This window comes from Rhea americana, unplaced genomic scaffold (assembly GCF_003343005.1).
Source record: "Rhea americana isolate MKP2758 unplaced genomic scaffold, rheAme1 scaffold_96, whole genome shotgun sequence".
Classification (NCBI taxonomy): Eukaryota; Metazoa; Chordata; class Aves; order Rheiformes; family Rheidae; genus Rhea; species Rhea americana.
The window spans coordinates 1,911,778-1,917,777 of NW_028187155.1; the positions used below are offsets into that span (position 1 = coordinate 1,911,778).

The 6,000-nt window shown below is 40.3% G+C and overlaps 1 protein-coding gene across 10 annotated transcripts in view; it reads left to right on the forward strand.

Annotated features, from left to right (window-relative positions):
* The window catches only part of LPP (LIM domain containing preferred translocation partner in lipoma), a 364,090-nt gene that overhangs the window by 194,331 nt on the left and 163,759 nt on the right, over positions 1-6,000 (forward strand). The gene's annotated exons all lie outside the window — the stretch shown is intronic.

The following is a 6,000-nucleotide window of genomic DNA, read 5'->3' on the forward strand; positions in this document are numbered from 1 at the left end:
TTTTTGTTGTCTAATCAGTGGTGATGAAGTGGCTTGGATCATAGCTCGGCTGTCAGGGTGGTTGGTAACCTAGCAAGGCAGATTGGAATTCCCACTCGTTCTTCTGTGTCTAGACAAGGACCGCAGGTGTGACAGGAGCTCAGCTAATTTTTGTCACTAATGTAGGTAATACTTGAGTAGAGCTATTTAAATTCTGGTAAAGTGTCGTCTTTTTATTGTATGAAACAGTGACACCTCTGTGGCACTTTAAAAAGGGCAATTCCTGAGATCTTTACATTCATCCCAAATATATTTGTGCCTAGTTGCGCAGCTACTTCCCTTTCTCAAGGCTGATCTTGTTTGTTATACATATACATGTTTGTAGGTATGCATGCAGCTCTATGCGTATGTTTTCTTCATCTGACCAATATCAGCTCTGATTAAAGCCTCAAAGTTGAAAAGAATCGGAAAAGCAAGTTGAATGATGCTGTGTGCACCCATTAACCATCTAGGCCATCTCTTTTGTTTTGGACTCCTTTTGTTCTTTTCATTGTTACACTTTTTTTGGGCAGTTGAGAAGAAATACTTTTTGAGCAAAACTGAAATAGCAATCAGAGATCATTTACATTTGCTCCTGTTTGAGTATGTGAATGTTGACTTAGCAAAAATGGAGTTCAGTCACATCTGTGCATTTTTGAAAACTCCAGCCCAAGTGTCCATCTGCAAGCAGGAGTTCTGGCATCTTGACCTGTGTGAATCCCTTCCTTTCTGCTGAGACCACCTAAAAAAGCTCTCTTTCATTCTAGCTGCATGTACACAGTTCTTGCATAAACTTACAGACCTTGTAAACAGCCTGATTTGGGTCAGCCAGTCAAAAAAAAAAGAAAATAGCAACAACAAAGCAGGTATGATTTGATCSTTTTCCCAGTGGATTTTTATTGTTGCAGTAAGTGAGACAAGTTTTAACAGTGATTATGCTCATGTACTGTATCAAATAAGCTGCATTCATTTTGTTTGTGTGGGCCAAACATGCAAATGCACACTGTTATTGAGAAAGGCTTTATAAGATCAAAACACTATGAGAGAATTAACTGGAAGTGATTTGTCCTAYCCATTTTTCTTTGCTGTGCCTGTATAGTCAGTTACTGTGTCTTAGGGACGTGTAACTTCTGAACGTGTAAGACTTCATATAGCTTTTGCAATTGTCTGGTAGTGTTGCTGACTTTCTCTTCTTACTTTTTTCTTTGAGATCTGGGATTGGGTGAATAGAATGTCTTTTTGCTTTATTTTGTACTTGTAATATATCTATAAAAAAATCACAGAGTTCAATTGCAAAGTTCCATAGGTTTATTTGAGTTTCTGTAGCATCAGAAGGCATAGCACAAGTTCTGGATTTGATCTGATTTTTTAACTGCAGCAACTTCCAGGATCACGTGTGCTGCCAGGTATGTGCATCTGCATATGTGGCTTTTTGCCTGTAGTTCTGGTGAGGGCTACAAAGATTTGTCCCCCTGAGTCCGGGAGTGTCAGGATGAGATTCCCTAATGTGTGTGTTACAATAGCTGCATTTGACACTACGGGCAAAAAAAGCAGAGTTTGAGATGTGGGACCAAATGCCATCTTTCTTCGTTCAATTTCTCAGACTTTTCAGTATGTATTGGTTAACATAATTATGTCCYATGAAAAGTACAATTACAGCAACTATTAACTATAGCCGTTAGAAAAAGCAAATGTCAGAGTTGAATGTGTCATCTGCTGTAATTAAAAAGTACTCAAACAAGTCCTTGAAGGGTGGAACTAGAATGCAAAGCTTTGATGTTTTTCTTTGTTTCATCTGTACTAAGTATTAAAACTGATGAGTCATTTGATGGTCTTATAGTAGGGTAATAGATTAGGCTGAGGTATTTACTCAGAATATCAGTGCATTTATTGGATTACTCCTTAGCTGACCTTCCCAAATTTATCAGGATAATAGCTGCAGATAGAAAAATAGAGATACAGCTTGTTTTCAGAGAAGATTTTTCCAGTTGTGCCTTTGGAATTAAAGCATTATAATAATTTTATTGGCATACCTTGCCCTTGAGGATACTCCTGCTCTAGAATAAGAAAAAATTTATTGGTCTGTTTCTTTTCTTTTCTTTTATCTTAAAATAGTGTAAAAGCAGCGTAAACTAAACTGTAAAATAGTCCTCGCATGCTGGAGTATGTGTTACACTGGGATAATGATGAGCAGTTTATTTAACATGCCCTACCTTCGTCAGCATACATTCACACACAGATAAGCTCTTGCAGTACTCTCCATGAGTTTAGGATTCAAGTGAGAGACAGCGCAGTGGAAGGTGGTCTCARAGCAGAGGGATTATTCCCTGGACGGTAGTTTTGGAAAGTCCATAATACTTTTCAGAATGAGGGATGTTGTTAACCCTTGATATTTCCCCATGGCCAGCAGACCTGCTGCAAAGACATTGATGAATGACCATCCCTAGACCATCTGAGGTCACTTACCGGGCCTCGGTCAAGTAGTGTTTTGGTGCTATTGCAAATACGAGCTGGCGTATATATACGAAGTGAGGGAGCGCTTCTTGTGTGCCAGGCAGAAATGAGGACGTTGTCATGAGCTGTAATTGGCCACTACTAATAGGGAGCAAGAAGAGAGTTTTGACTCCTGGGGTGAGCAGTGCCCAGGTGATACTTGGCATTTCCCCCTTCTTCAGGACAGGGGAGCATGGGAACGCCAATCTGTAGTATTGATGAAGAGTTCACCCAGGTCCTCCTAGATGCTTCCTGTATCTTGGGCAGAGGCAGGAGGATGCCGTCCTGCAAAGCTGTGTGCTGCCTTCTCTGCAGTGATGAGAGAGAAAAGCATTTCCTCAACATAGATCTTTCACAGAGCAGAAGAGATCCTTCCTCCCCACAGTGGATGTCAGCCTTATGGCAGCTTTATAACTGGGAGAAGTCCCACTGTGAGTCTGTGTAGTCCGGTACCTCAGCATGAGTCAACCCTGATGTCGCTCAAGCTCAAAGTGAAAGATTATCTCAGGCTTCATTTCTAATTAGTTCKTGTCTCTGGGTTGAGGCAATTGTCTTGAGAGTCCTCCGCAGTGGAGGCTTTCTAGGCATCGGTAGTTTACTTCATATTGGCCATCAACAATGCGTGGGCGAGAAGCAGCTTTCGGTCATCATCACCTCAGCCCCAAGCTGAGCCCGTGACTTGCAAGTGAAAGTCTCTCTGAGTCACAGAAGCAGCCAAAAGTAATTAAAATACTGCGTTTTCCTTTCAAAATTGCACATAACAAAAACAACAGAAAATCACAAGACTAAGCCATCATCTTTAGCTGCAATACAGCAGTGTCTAAGGATGCTTTCTGTTGTATGAGCTGGAGGGAGAGAGACCACGTTTCATGAGTTTTTCTGAAGCTGAAGTTTCAGGAAGGACCAACAGCAGTCGAGCTAGGGAATTTTGGGTGACCTTCCTGGAAGTGTCAGGTCCAGCCTTGCTCATGCAATGATTGAATTGGAAAAGGAAACTAACATGATACCAGCATCACTGAGATTGCAACGGCATGCTAATAAATCAGCTTAGCTTAAGTCTTGTTTGAAGAACTGCAGGTGCATTATGAGAAAATCTAATTACTATTTTTCCGCTATTTGGTAAAGTTTAGAAACGTTAACGTGATATATAAAGTACGGAGATTCTCTTGTGTAGTTGCAGTGTGTTCTCTATTTACACATAATATCTTCTAAATTGCAGTAACCTATTGGAAAATCAAGAACTAGAGAACGTTTTTAGTAGTAAAAGGAGGTCATAGAGGCAAGGCATTTAGGTACATAACTTCCTCTGATGAGAACAAGGGCTATGCCTACCTAAGGTGAATCCCAAGTAGAGGACTGAGTGGATGTTGTAGTCATCTGACTACACTATTATAAGATATTTTCCTCAACTTAATGGGCTTTTTTTTTTGTTTGTTTGTTTGTTTTTAAAACTGTGCTGCTTAAATCTTTGCTTAAGAGACGTGTGCAGCAAGGCTCTGAACAAAGAAAAGTCAAATTTCAGCCTAGAAAAAAATATTTACTTTTTTTTTAAAGAAAAAAAGAAGTAGGAAGACTTTGTGATTGTGGAGAAAGAGCTTCCATCATAGGCTGTSAAAATGAAATACTGGAAACAGCAACATATGAAAGCCTAGGGCTTTTTGTCCCTGCTGTGAATTACGTATTGAATGCTGATTGCTATGTTTGGTATCAGACCCCTACATTCTGAAACTCTTCAGTTTTATTCTGAATTTCCTAGAGTGTCTGTTTGGCAAAACAGGACTTGGTGGGCTGTTTACAAGATGTACCTGGTCCGAAGGTAATTAAGCTTTTTTATAGATGAATACTGAGCAGCCAAAATTTACAGAATATTCAAATAGCAGAAACGTACTTTGATGGTCAAGATCATATCTGCTTGTCGACAGCTCTTGCAGGCGGCGTGATCCAGAGGGGACTGGGCTGGTACTCAGGAGAGCTGTTTTATTCCCAGCTACCGCTACCCTGCTAAATGACCTTGAGTGTAGTGTTTCTGCGCTGCTTCCTCTCATAATCTCTCCTGTGTGTTTAGCTTGGCAACTGCTTCYATGTGATTTGTGTCTTACTACCCATGTGTGTAGCATTTAGCAAAGGGAAGCCTTGGTTTAGGTTGAAGGGCTTTAGGTGATGTGGTCGTATGAATAATTAAAATAGAAAAATAAATTGTTTCCCCTTTTTCCAAATGGAGAAAACGAAGCCAGAGTTAGGTGAGGTACCTTAGGAGCTATGCCTGTGTCTGTGCCTCTATGTCCTGGCTCCAGCCACTAGACACTTGCTACTACCCAAACTGTCAGCCAAATTGAGTGCGAATGAGTTTTACTTCAAAAAATTATTGTGAGCTGCAGAAGTAAATAAAATTAAAATAAAAAATCAGTGATACGTTRTCATTAAGCTTCAAACATACTGGGAAAATAATTTCTTCTAATGTCTGGAATTTAAGAGGAATTCAAATGTTTCACAGCATTGGTTGTTTTTCCATTACTACTTTTGACAACTGATTGGGAATAACAAAAGCAGTGGAAAGGAAATGGACGTTATTTGATTGCAGAGTGATGGGACAGGATTGAACAGTTTCTGCTACAGAACTGGAAACCAAGGAATAAGACAAAACTTTCAATGCTGAAGACATAGGAGCTTTTTTCCATGTGCATTTCTAATTTTAGTGCCCCATTTATATCTGTGCCAGGAATGCACAGCTAAGTGTTCGAGTGTTTATCTTTGTTTGTTATGGAGTGGTATCTTCAACCGTGAACGAAGCTGGCTAGTCAGCAAAGAGAAAAGCATTCCCCAGCATACAAAAAGGCCTTGTGATTGCTCTGGTTTGGGCTAGGKGATTGACATAAGGGCTGCATAAAAACCAGGCTACTGAAGCTCTCTTCAGAGCAGCCCATGCAAATTTACTAGTCCAGGCTCAGAGTCTGATTTCCTTGTTCCTGTTACTTGACTGAGCCCAGATTATTAACTTCATGTGCACTGGAGGAATTTCGCAAGAGCAGTCCACAGCACATTTGCTAGTATTTCAGTTGTTGTCAGGAATGTTTTTCTTTCTTTTAAGACAGTCAAATGAGAGAATGGAAGAAAATTTAGGGGTACAAGCAGATTAAGGTTAATTTGGCAGGTTCAGAATTAATTCCCCCCTCCTGTAGCATTTCTGTGACAAAGAGTTTGCAGTTCCTGACTTAAGGGGCTCAGTGGGATTTGGCTTTTTCAGGTGTTCAGAATATTGCWGAATCTTCTTCAGTGCAATTGGGACTGAAACTGGCTAAGCTTCTACTGTCATCAGATTTGATATTTGGAGTAACTGTAAATGCCCAGGCCCCTCACTGCTGGACTGAACACATCTAATCCATGGGCATCTGTGCAGCTATGTCAAAAGGATTTTGATTCAAACAGCACAGAGTAGTAGGTAGAACACAGCAGTACTTTTCCAGTAACAAATTGCACTCTGTAGTTTTA